General features: G+C 41.4%; 1 protein-coding gene and 1 pseudogene across 5 annotated transcripts in view; both read right to left on the reverse strand.

The window, feature by feature from the left end:
* ENOX2 (ecto-NOX disulfide-thiol exchanger 2) overlaps nt 1–12,635 on the reverse strand; it is a 291,168-nt gene that overhangs the window by 214,647 nt on the left and 63,886 nt on the right. The gene's annotated exons all lie outside the window — the stretch shown is intronic.
* On the reverse strand, nt 1,699–3,122 carry LOC138150554 (E3 ubiquitin-protein ligase Hakai pseudogene; annotated as a pseudogene).

A 12,635-nucleotide genomic window follows, 5' to 3' on the forward strand; every position in this document is an offset into this window, starting at 1 on the left:
CTGGAACCCAGATCTTGCACGGTCAGTGCTTTTTCTACTACTCTGAATTAGTGCACTGAGAGATTTCCATGCACTCCAAATGACTCTAGCCCCCAGTGCCAAGGGAACCACACAGAAAGGACAATGGAAAATGGTCAGACTCCCTTGTTTATGAATCAAAAAATTTCAACTTGGCAGCTACTTTCTCTTTTTAAAAAAAGAGGCTCCACCTTTGTCCAGCAGGGACTAGGGGGAATGGAAGAGGGATCTAGCAGCTTGGAGCTGTCAAGTCTAAATTCTTCCCACAATACCTTTCCTAAGACCAAGGTCCTAGATTAAAGGACTCAGAAAGTGCCCCAGAGCTAGAATAAATCATAAAAAGAAACAAAATCAGTCCTTTCCGGCCTGATATCTCCTGCTCATACCATGAGTAGCAGCCCCACCATTGCTGCAAGCCACTCTGGAGCTGTGGCATGCATGGAACACTGGGGCCCAGACACTGGGGCACCCACTTGTCTAGAAGTGACCAAAAAACTCTATAGTCCTCAAGGCCTTCCCAGGAAGGAAAATACAAATCCCTACCAGCAAATGGTAGGGAATGAGGACAACTGAGAGTATCCCTCTGAAGGAATACCAGACAGCCAAAGGCCCAGAGCTAGGATTGGGGCACAGCTGGCAAAACCTCCATTGCAATTGCTCAAAGTGCTCATTAAAAAGTAACCTGGCTCCCCCCAGATGGTATAGAAGGCAAAGAAGGAAATGGCTGTCTCCCCTCCCCAAGACAGAAGCCAAGAGCAAGGCCTTGAAGGCTTAAGAAGGTGGTATTTACAGGTGTTCACAGCCACAAAAAGACCTGAATATCTCCTACCCTCCAGCAACCCAAGACACTAAGGCTTTGAAGGCTGCCCAAATATGCTCAGAAAAGTATCCCTAAGAGAAACAAGCTTTATGACTATGCTATCATCAAATTTCCCTTGACCACTGAGTCTGCTGTGAAGAAGACTGAGGACAACTGCACCCTCATCTTCATGGTGGATGTCAAGACCAACAAGCATCAGATCAAGCAAGCAGTAAAGAAGTTGTATGACATTGATGTGCCAAGGTCAATACACTGATCCAAGCTAATGGAGAGAAAGCCTATGTCCAACTTGCTCCAGATCATTCTGCCAACAAAATTGGAATCATCTGTCCAGATATCCTGCCTCTACCTACAATACAAAGTTGTTCAGTTAAAAAAAAGGCAATCTAAATTGTCAAGGAGCCTTGGATTGCAGCGTTAAGTGGTGGGTTCAGCAAAGATTTTTTTAATTAATAAAATTCTCAAAAGGATTTTTAGTCCATACAGCACAGTGACTACTGTTTTGTTTGTCCCTGAATCTGACTCAATGCTAAGCCAAAACAGTGTGAATAGTAGACACTTCATAAATACTTTTGAATGTTTAATTTTTATTCCTAACCCTCTAAAAAAAACCCTTCAAAATGTGATAGAATTGAACCAATGAGCTAGAAGTCACTGAAATTATTAGCCAGGGTCCCAACTCTTCCATAATTCTCCCGTTCCATTCCCATTGTACCTTCAGTTCAGTCCTGCCCCAACCCCCATTTTATCTATAGTTCAGTCACACCTTCAAATCTCACTGTATCTTCAATTCAGTCCCAGCTCCCAACCCCCACTGTATCTTCACAGTCCAATCACTGGTAATATGGATTATATCTTGTCTAATTAGCATGATGTAGTTCTTGAGGTGGACTCTGCATTGGAGGAGCTGGAAGTTGAAGTGATGGTAATCCTCTTGGCTCAGGCCACATACCAGGTCTCATTCCACCTGGCTGTGTGAATGGAGGGTTAAGAGTTCCTTGATTTTCAGTAAACTGCAGTGAAGAGTAAGTTGTGTAAGTAAGTTGTGTAAGTTGTGTAAGTAAGGGTAATTGTGGTGAGGTCCAGGGACATTTAGACCATCATGTTGAGGGGGAGGAGATGGTCCCTGTGGAAGATGATTCACATTTGGTGTTATCTGGGCAATGCTGTTTCCAAAGGGTGGAGGAACTGGTGGAAAAACAGGGGTCACTGGTAGAGGAAGAGCTTGACTATAAACAAAAGGAGATGTACCTGCTGCTTCAGAAGGATGTTGCACTAGATGGTTTACTGGTAGTGCAGAAGGTGGAGCGGGAAGAGGTAGAGGTGCTGGTCCCAGTCCATAATATAACCATAGAGGTATAGTGTCATAAGGAGGAGAAATCGCTAGTTGATCCTGATAACCAGTAGGACGGTGAGCAAGTCCTGGGACAGGAAGTGGTGGTTTTTCAGTGCCTAAATCTGAATCATGGAAACCAGGAACAGTTACTAGATTTTTATGCTTTCTTGCTGAAAGTTTGAAGGATTTCTGTCCAGCACATTTGGATGGAGATGGAGGCATTGCTAACTCCGCAGCAGGAATCCCAGTACTCTCAAGTGGACCTCTAAGTTGTGGATTATGTTTCCTCACATGACGTGAAGGGGGTGACGGCATCCTGGTGCGCTTCTCTGGTCGAACATGGCTCACTCGATTATCTAAAGGCATTTTAACACTGTCCAGAATCTCAGCAGGCAGTGGACCAAAATGAGGAGGAACACTTTTGGAAACAGCAGGAGTAACAGACGTTGTGGGTCTCATATGACAGTGCTTGATGTGAGCCTGTAAGTCTCTTTGGGACAAGTACGTTCTCTTGCACCCTTCAACAGTGCTGCACATGAAGAGAGAGCCCCACATATACTGCTCAATTCTCTGCACCGGGTTATTACAGCCTGGGCACATTTTAACTGTTTCGTTCTCCTGGGAAGTAGCGCAGCCAAAGCAAAAAATATGCTTGCACGGTATCATGCGCCCAATGATTTTAATAGGTAAGTCACATTTATCACAGAAATAGATTGGCTTAAAATCCTTTACACCCAAAATGTTTATCTCACAGTCCCCAAAAAGAGATCTGGGGACGCTTGGTTGATTTTCAGACAGTTCACCCCAACTATGGTCATACCTTTCTTCTTCATTACAATAGGATCTGTCTTCATCATCAGGTTGTGCGTTGGAAGGCATCTCGTCCATAGTCCTTGTAGTTGCAGGAGCAGGTTTGCCTTTTTTCATCTGTTTGGAGATTGGCTTCATAGGGGTTTATCCTCGAAAATCAAGGTCACCAAACGATTAGACATTGAAAAGTATTCGGTGTGGTCTATGCTTCAGCTCGAGGTGCGCTTCAACTCGAGGTGCGCTTCAGCTCGAGGAGCGCTTCAACTCGAGGTGCGCATCAACTCGAGGTGCGCTTCCGGTCGAGGAGCGCTTCCGGTCGAGGAGCGCTCCCGCTCAAGGAGCGCTTCCGCTCGAGGTGCATTGTGGGAGCGGAAAAAGGCAACTCCCAAGCCAACAGTGGCACATCACCTGCGCACTACGACCACACTGCACGTGACCCCAACTGAGCCCAGTCTGCTGAAATGAATCACGTGAAGCTTTCTGAGGGGTCTCTGTAGCTAGAAAGTTCAGAGCCGTTTGGGATAGGGTGAGGGATAAAGAAGGAAACTGAAAGAGCACAGGGACGGTTGCATGGTACAGGACCAACAGAGCGCCCCCTACGTACAGGAAGACCACGGAGACAAAACAGCCTCTCCCTTTGGCGGGAAAGAGCATATATATCCAGGCAAATCAGTTATAAATCTACCTAGTCTACATTTTTCCATCTCATCAGTGAAAAGAGTGGGAGAGCAACAGTCAAATGCATTGCTGAAGTCAGTCTCATCAGTAAAATGCTGAGGTTGCCCTTCCAGCGCAGGATCTCCATCCTGTGATCTATGCAGTTAACCTTGCCCTGATGTACTCTCCTGGCCTGTTCTTAATGACATCGCAGGGATATCCTTTTTTGGTATATACATGTCTGCAAACCGTCTCTTTAATAATACACTTTAGAATTTTACAAGGAAATCAATGTCAGGCTCACTATCCTACATTTGTCATATCCCACAATCTTCCACTCTGGAAAATCAGAACATTTGGCCCTCTCTAATTCTGCAGTACCCTTTCCATTTCCTTTGATTTTTCAAAGGTTACTACCAGTGACAGCCAGACAGTTCATCCAGGCCTTATCAAGCAAGGACAGGTGGGTACTCTTTTACCATTTCCTTACTAATCTTAGGGTCAACTCCCCACTATCCATTTATTTTATTCTGACCTTTGTAATCCAAAGATCAGATATCAAAGATTTATGCTAAAAGGGATCTTTGAGATCAAGTCCAACCCCCTCACCTGAAGGCAATGAAGAAGGTGAGGCCCAAAGAGGTAAAATCACTTGCCTGAGGTCCCCCAGGCAGCAAACAGCAGGACCTGTGTCTCTGAATCCACCTCTTTTCACTGCACCATGATGCCTCTCTCCCAAGATCATTCTCCTTGGCAAAGGAAACTTCATCTCTTTAATGTCATCAATTACCACCCAGTGGTCCTTTCTCTTCTTTTATTCTCCTCTTAGCTTCCCAGGCCAGTCTCAGCTCCTAAGCCTATTCTTTCAGGCTCTCTGTGTTGCACTTTCATATTCATTCTCCATTAGCTGTATCTTTGGTACCTGTCTTTTTAAAAATTGAAGGTGGGCAGTAAGATCCATGTGCATCTACATCAGTCTCTTTACACAACTCCCTTTTTTATGCTTCATCAGAATTTTTTCTCTTTGTAACCTCAAAATCTCATTCTTCAGAGCTTCCTATCCTTCCTGGACTGACTTCCCCCTACAATTTTCATACGTGAGACAGTTGGTGGGACAGTGGATAAAGCCTGGAATAGGCCTGGAGTCAGGAACATCTGATTTCAAACCCATCTTCAGACACTTATTGCTGTGTGACCCTGAGCAAGTTACTTAACTTCTGTTTGCCTCAGTTTCCTCAACTGTAAAAAGGGAACCCAGCACCAACCTCACAGGATTGTTGTGATAATCAAATGAGATAAATTGTAAAAAGCACTTAGTATAGCAGCCTGGTACCTAGTAGGAATGATATCAGCGCTTATTTCCTTCCCTTCCCTGCCTTTCCCTTCCCTTCCCTTCCCTTCCCTTCCCTTCCCTTCCCTTCCCTTCCCTTCCCTTCCCATTGAATCCTACCTATATTTTCTCTGAACCTTATAAAATCCATTCACCAGAAATACAGAGTGTATGGCAGAATGTGTTTAGCATTCCTCTCCTCCATCACCAATCCTGTTTCCTTCTTTCCAATGTTACCATCATTTCTTCTTCAGCTAGCAGTTCTCACTTGGTGAGAATCAGGTCCAAAATAACATTTATTGGCTCTTTAATCTTTTGACAAATAAAATTATCATTAAGTCAAAGCAGGAAATTATTAGCTACTTTAATGCTAAGAGAGACAGTCCTAGTAGAGATGACCAGACAATCACAGTCCTCAGTCACTAGAAAATCATGCAACTATACACCAGTTTTGACACGTGTTTCCCAAACTCCTTAGAGATTGTTTCTTTCTGTCTAAGTGGTCCGCAGTATCACACTAATGGCACTATTCTTTCTGTCTCTGCTTCCAATTGATCTTTACCTCTGGGCTCTCTACCTTGCTTCTCCCAACTGGTTCCTAGACTTCCTTCACAAAGAAACATATATACATAATATACGTATATACAAGGCTCCTCTGTCCTACTACCTAATCCCCACCTATGCTATGATCCATTTTATTCTCAGTATACTTGTACATCCTTTTCTATGTCTCAGTGATACTTATGAGGTCAAACTTTCTACCTCGTGTTACAATCTCTAGTTCTTGCTGACCTCTTACACTGTTCGCTGACTTTATTTTTCTTGCCTTTTTTTGCAACATGGCTAATAGGGAAATACGTTTTGTATGACTTCACATGTATAATTGGTATATTGCTCGCCTTCTCAGTGGGTGGGGAGGATTAGAATCAGAGGAAGAGAGAGAATTTGGAACTCAAAATTCTTAAAAATAAATTTTAAAATAAAGTATGATTACTTTAAAAAAAACCTTTAGTTTACTTTGATCCGTACTTTGTACAATTGTGTATAGCTATCTGAAGCCAGAGGTCCCATTGCCCCTTCTTGTTTTGTCTCTTACAAATTTCTGGGTGTTTCTAACGATATTTTTCTTTCAAATTATAGTTACTTTCTGTGTTATCTAGCTTGATGGACAGATGAAAGCAGTTTTCTTTCTACCCCTTCCCTTTTAATTTACATGCCTTTTGATTAGGGTTGTAAGATTCTAAGCAAACATTTTTGCCAGACCTTGTTAGGCCCATTTCATCCCTGCCTCTAGGCCCATCATTCCTGTGTGTTAAGCAATGGTCAAGGAAACCAAATCCCATCCTCAGCTACAATCTACTTAAAACCAGCTGTTTGCTTCCCAAATCTTCCTCTCTCTCTTTTGAATTCCTTATCTGCAACTGACAGCAGTGATATCTCCACTGACAAAGTCCGATTTCTTGTCCAAGAAATTGAGCTACAAGGTATCCTAAAACAATGTCAGGGGACATATAGTCCAATGTCTTCATTTAACTACTCACCTGTCCAAGGTCACACAGATACTAAGGGGAACAGTCTGAACTTGAACCCATTCTTCTGATTCTAATAACAACAACCATGAATACTGTCATCAATGAGAGCTAACAATTATAGAGACCTTTAAAATTAGTCAAGCACTTTTATATATATCATCTTATTTGAGCCTCATGACAACCCTGTGAAGTAGCTGCTACTAGTATTATTACCATTTTACAGATGAAGAAACTCAGGCTGAGAGGTTAAGTGACTTGTAAATGGTCACATAGCTTCTAAGTGTCATCTACTATCTACTATATCCCATTTTCCTCACACCATGCTTAGCCTGCTCCCAACTCAGTACATATTTATATGCAGGGCACCAAGTTAGGTTCTGAAGAGGTCTCTGAAAGGGTCATGGCACAGCCACTGCCTTATGGAACTCACAGTCAAGTAGGAGAGGAAAGATGGATACTCAATTATACCACAAGGCAGGATTTGAAAACCCAAGAGGGAGACACAAAGTACTCTACTAGTTCAGGGGAGAGAGAGATTAGTCCCAGTTGTGGGGAACAGAAAAAGCTTCCTGAGGAATCATCACTTAAGTGGACTTGGAATACTGAACCATAAGGCAGAATGAGTGAGCAGGAAGACAGCCATTCCAAGTGGAAGGAATACTGAATGTCTACTATGTGCCCAACCATGTAACATGTTGGAGGAGGAGGCTGCAGGATCAACACAAAGGAAGAGACATTGTCCCTGTCAAAGGAGCTTAGTTTTCCTTGGGGAGATCAGACAAATAAGATGGATATGGAGTTTCAAGGAAGACTGAAGTTAAAAAAAATGAATAGGGAAAGATATCAAGGAATTTCCTATGTAATTTTGAAAGGGGGAAGAGAGGGAATTTATAGCAAATTGCCTTAATTTTCTCAGTAAAGTATGAGCAGAGAACCTTAGTTAAGAAAGGGGAGGGGAAGGGAAAGAGGTTTGATAAAATTGTGATATATGAATGTAATGCATTATCCCATAAGAAATGAAGGAAAGGAGGAATTCAGAGAAACATGGGAAGTCTTATATGAACTGATACAGAATAAAGTAATCTGAACCAGTAGAATAGTATATATAACAATATAAATAAAAAAGAACACTAAAATGAAACCAAATGCTATATGAATAAAATGACCAATTTTGAAAAGAGATGGGGAAATACACCTCCCATTTTTTTCAAAGAAAGGTAGCAATTATAGGTACAGAATATTATATATATTGTCAGATATAGCTATTGGGTTGGTTAGTTTTAACTGTTTTTCTCTGCTACAAGTGAATGCTGACTGTAGGCCCATGATATAAAAACAAAAAGACATCAATAAAATTTAATTTTCTTAAAAAGAGAGATATTGACCTGAATAAGTGCAGTGGCTATGAAAGGAGAGAGAAGGACCTAAATGTGACATATTCCAGAGACAGAAGATCAGCATTTGTCATCGACTGGATACTGTAAACCTGGGTAACTGGGAAGATGGAGGTACCATCAACAGAAATAGAGATACTAAGGAGAGGGGCATGTTTTAGCAACAAGATGATCACTTTACCTTCAGGTATGTTGAGCCTAAGGATGTGGGAGCGAAAATATCTAGCAAGTCAGCTGAAAATGCTCTAGTAAAAGGTTGGGAGTGGACATGGAAATTTCCAAGTCAAAAGGGCAGTATAGGAACACCAAGTTTAAGAATCTAAATGTAGAAGAGAATAGAGCCTAAGTAGGAACCTTGAAGAACCACCCACATCAAGAGGATGAAATATGAGGAGGCAGTAAAAGACAGAGAAAGATTAGTCAGAGAGGGAAGAGGAGACTGACATGAGATCTGCGTGATGGCAGTCTTTTATCCAAGATGCCATTTACTATTTGCTAAAGTGAGGTTAGCAAGATATTCTCCTTTGATTAACATGTTTGGTTTGACATCTCTCCAAGCAACTCATAGGTCAGATATCAGAGATGGAATCAGGAAAACTGTTTTAAGCCCTCCCAGAGTATCTATTTTAAAAAAGGATCTATTTCTAAGGGCCTGTTTTGAATCAGAATTTGTATAATATGCTAGTACAAGATGTTAGGATTATACTAAACAAAAAGAGGGATTGAAACATCCTTCTAGGGAAACACAATTCACGTTTGAGAACATTAAATATGTGTACCACTTGTCCTAGGTAACTGATGTCATCTTAGCCATAAAAACAATTGGAGTGCTTAGTCCTTTCCAGAAAGACATATATATATATATATATATATATATATATATGTATGTATTATGTATTTTGTCACATATGTTGTTATCCTGGCTCAGTTTACTTTATTCTGTATCAGTTCATAAGTCTTCCCATGTTTCTCTGAATTCCTCATATCTATCTATCTATCTATCTATCTATCTATCTATCTATCTATCTATCTATCTATCTATCTATCTATCCACCACACACACATACACACACAAACAGACTCAATGGTCTGTCCATCTAATTGTATTAGGCCACTCTGTGTGTGTGTGTGTGTGTGTGTGTGAATTGACAAATACAATTCACTAAAAACAGACTGAAGTTGCCCTGGTATCCAGCTCCCAGGCCAATGAATTGCCTGGGGCTGACTAGACACAGTCACTTTCAGTCTCTTATTATTTTGTAGATCTCCCAAACTCTCCCCTCCCAAGATTCCCTAGCTTGGGCTTTCGTTTATTATGCAAAAGAACTTACCTAGTGAAATGGTGAAACGTCCAGCCCTTCCCACCCCCAGCCTAATCATTCTATTGGTACCCTATACAGGTCTGACCCTGTTCCCAGCCCCCTGGGTGGGGGGGTGTCAGTACCCCAGCACTTGCTGTGTGGCACCCCAGCTGCAACTCACTTTCCCTGATTAAAGACCTCCATTTTGTTGTATTGACGGTTTTCTTTAAAAATTCATGTTGAAGGGGAGGCTAGGTGGTGCAGTGAATAGAGCACCAGCCCTGGAGTCAGGAGGCCCTGAGTTCAAATTCGACATCAGATGCGTGACACACTTACTAGCTGTTTAACCTTGGGCAAGTCCCTTAACCCCAATTGCCCTCCAAAAAGAAGAAATTTAAAAAAAAATTAAAAATAAAAATAAAAAATTCATGCTGACTGTATATATATGTATGTGTGTATGCATACGTGTGTATATATACATACATATTTATACGTAGATAGATATACATATATGTATACACACATGCACGTGCACACACACACACACGAGAAACTTTGACAGGCCCTGAAGATTAACAGAGTTCAATCCAGTTTTTGCAATGGTTGGCACATAGTAGGCACTTAATGAATGCTTGTTAATGAATGTAATAATTGAGATTAAATTGAATGGCAATTGGGAAATTGTACCACACTTTCAATGATCCCATGTTTCCTGCTGCTGGAAAAACCCATGTTTTAAAAACTGGTATTCTCCTAGTATCCAGGTTGCAAAGGAAGAATGACCTCTGGACTTCTACTCCTTTAACAGCTCCCTTGTTGAAGCTGGATTCAATTGGAGGTCTTGAATCTCATTTAGACAAGCTACAGTTGGATGTAATCCAGTTACTTCAGGAACCACATAAGTCTTAATGCACCATGAGGCAGATGGCCAAACTGTTACCTGCTCCCAATAGAAAAAAAAAGAAACAAATGGAGCATGGATCTCTAGTCTAGGTTGAAAACCTTCTATCACCTAATGTGTCATGTCAAGCCCGAGGCCCAGAAATGTCATCCTGGGAAGGCCAGCCTCAGAGCTGAAGCCCCTGGGGTTTTACTTTAAGTCTTAGGCTTTGAAGAGAGAGGAAGAAAAAATTGAGGAGAAATTGAAGGAGATTGAGAAATGACTAAAAAATCCTTAAACTCCTAGACAAGCTTTTATCTAACTTCCTCTAGTGTTTCTTTAGGTTTGTGTATCTCTAGAGCTTAGCACAGGTGCCTGGTGCAAGATGTATCCACTAAGCTGTTTATTGAGTATTACTGACTAAATAGAAGAGGCTCACCCAACATTCTAGAAGTCCCTTTGTGGGAACCAATGGCAAGGACTCCCATGCAAGATGCTCAAACACTCCCTTAAGGCAGTTTCAATGGATTCTTCTTTGCTCTCCTCCTCTCTTGGTAGCCAAGATCCAGGTGATCAAGAAGAAAACAAATTTTACCCAGAACTAGCTGGAGAAGCTTCTGGGAAGTGTCATCATCACAGTCAAGAAAGATATAATAATGCCATGGAGATGGAGAAAGTCCACAACAAAGCAACTAAGATGAAGGCGGACATGAAGATAGCTTTTCTCCATGTATAAAGCCAAAGAGAATAGGACTTACTTATCTGGAAGGATGAAGGCTGACAGAGAGAGAGATTGATTCAATCTCAAAAATGAGACTGAAATCTATAAGACTGTGATTTCAGTGATAGTGGGAGACAAAGAGCTGTTCACCAAATTCCCAGTACCAGAAACTTGAAAGAGGTAATTTTCACCCTGTCAAAAATAAAGACTACTTTACACAACAGGGAGTAAATATGTGGAACTCATGACTTCCAAAGGTGGTACAGATAGGAACAATAACAGGATCCCTACAAGTTTAGATAAATCCATGGGTAACAGATTCACTAGGGGTTATTACAAGAAAACTAAATTCTTTCCTCCCACCCCCCCTCCCCCCCCCCCGCCTCCAAGGACATTGCTATCCTTCTGAGAGTAATTTCAGAAAGAACTACAATGTTCCCTCACATGGATCCCTGTTCAGAGTCACAATAATGAGCAGCATGGATCCTAGGTATTTACCCAGTTGGACAATTCTCATGTTATTACCAATAAAATAAGATGCCATTAGTGAGGAAAGGGGGGGCAGAAATCAGGTTTTATCCTTTTATTTGGGAGCCATTTCAATATTTAAGGTCTTTAAAAAAACCCAACCTTGAGTTGATATTTTCTTCTTTCCCAAAAGGCCAAATGACCTTGGGTTTCCTTATTTCTATCTCCACTGAATCCCTCTAATTCAGACCCTCATCACCTCTGCAAATAGCCTAAAACTGCCATCCTAGAAGAGGGAGGGCAGCCAAATGACAGAATACAGCCAACTGCCACTTCCTCAGGATTGGGGCTGTGTTTATTGCTAGGTTCCCCATGCCCCTTTCTTCTTCTTCTTCTTTGTCCATCCCCTTAATTATTAGCAACAATGATGGAAAGAGTTTGGAAGGGAGGGGGAGCAGAACCCCAGCAGTGTAACCTGAGGCTGGAGAGGGTCACAGAATTTAGAGCAGGAAGAAACCTCAGCCATCTCTTGTCCAATCCTCTCATTTAACAAAGGAGGAATCTGAGGCTTGGACTTAGCCAAGGTCAACCAGGTAGACTGCAAAAGTGTCAAACCCAGGTTCTCTGGCTCCAAATCTAGTGCCTTTGCCACTGCTGAAGGAAGCGGTGGGATGCAGTGAGCCTGGGGCATACCAATGTGGGGAGTACACTTTCTCCTGTTAATTTCAGAGAGGCATCTACTGTGACTAAGAATTGGCCTTGTTTTCTTAGACTTTCATTCTTTTTCTTCTTCCTGTAGACAAGGACAGGGTTACAACTTTTGTTTGGTGTAAATGGTATATAAAGAAGGATTTAAAGAAGTATTTATAATTTCTGGATTTAGCTAGAGTGACCAAGGCTTTGTGAAATTCATATAGTTAAGAGAGAATTCAAGGGTCTGATGATGCAAGGCAATGTTGTTCACCTTCCTGTTAAAATACCATTTTTATCTTTAAAAATGTGTATTTATAATTTTAGTTATTGAAATAAAATATAAGAGAAGGAAAGAAAAACAGCAGGAGGAAGAAATAATTCTCATTTCACCTGAACTCTGGAAGATTCTATAGTCCCTATTCTTAAATTTCAATTTCTCACTGATCTCATCGATTTTTTTTATTTGTCTTCAAAACATGCTCTCATGCTGATATACAGGATTGCATTTAAATATGGCCATTTGTACTGTATTATAAATCAAGCGACAACAATCGAATAACCACCCAGAAATCAAAATGGAGTTGGCTTTGTTTTTCAGCTTCTCTCTCTCTCTCTCTCTCTCTCTCTCTCTCTCTCTCTCTCTCTCTCTCTCTCTCTCTCTCTCTCTCTCTCTCT

Source organism: Petaurus breviceps, unplaced genomic scaffold (assembly GCF_028583685.1).
Source record: "Petaurus breviceps papuanus isolate PSGF00001 unplaced genomic scaffold, PetGlider_PUasm1.0 90881, whole genome shotgun sequence".
Classification (NCBI taxonomy): domain Eukaryota; kingdom Metazoa; phylum Chordata; class Mammalia; order Diprotodontia; family Petauridae; genus Petaurus; species Petaurus breviceps.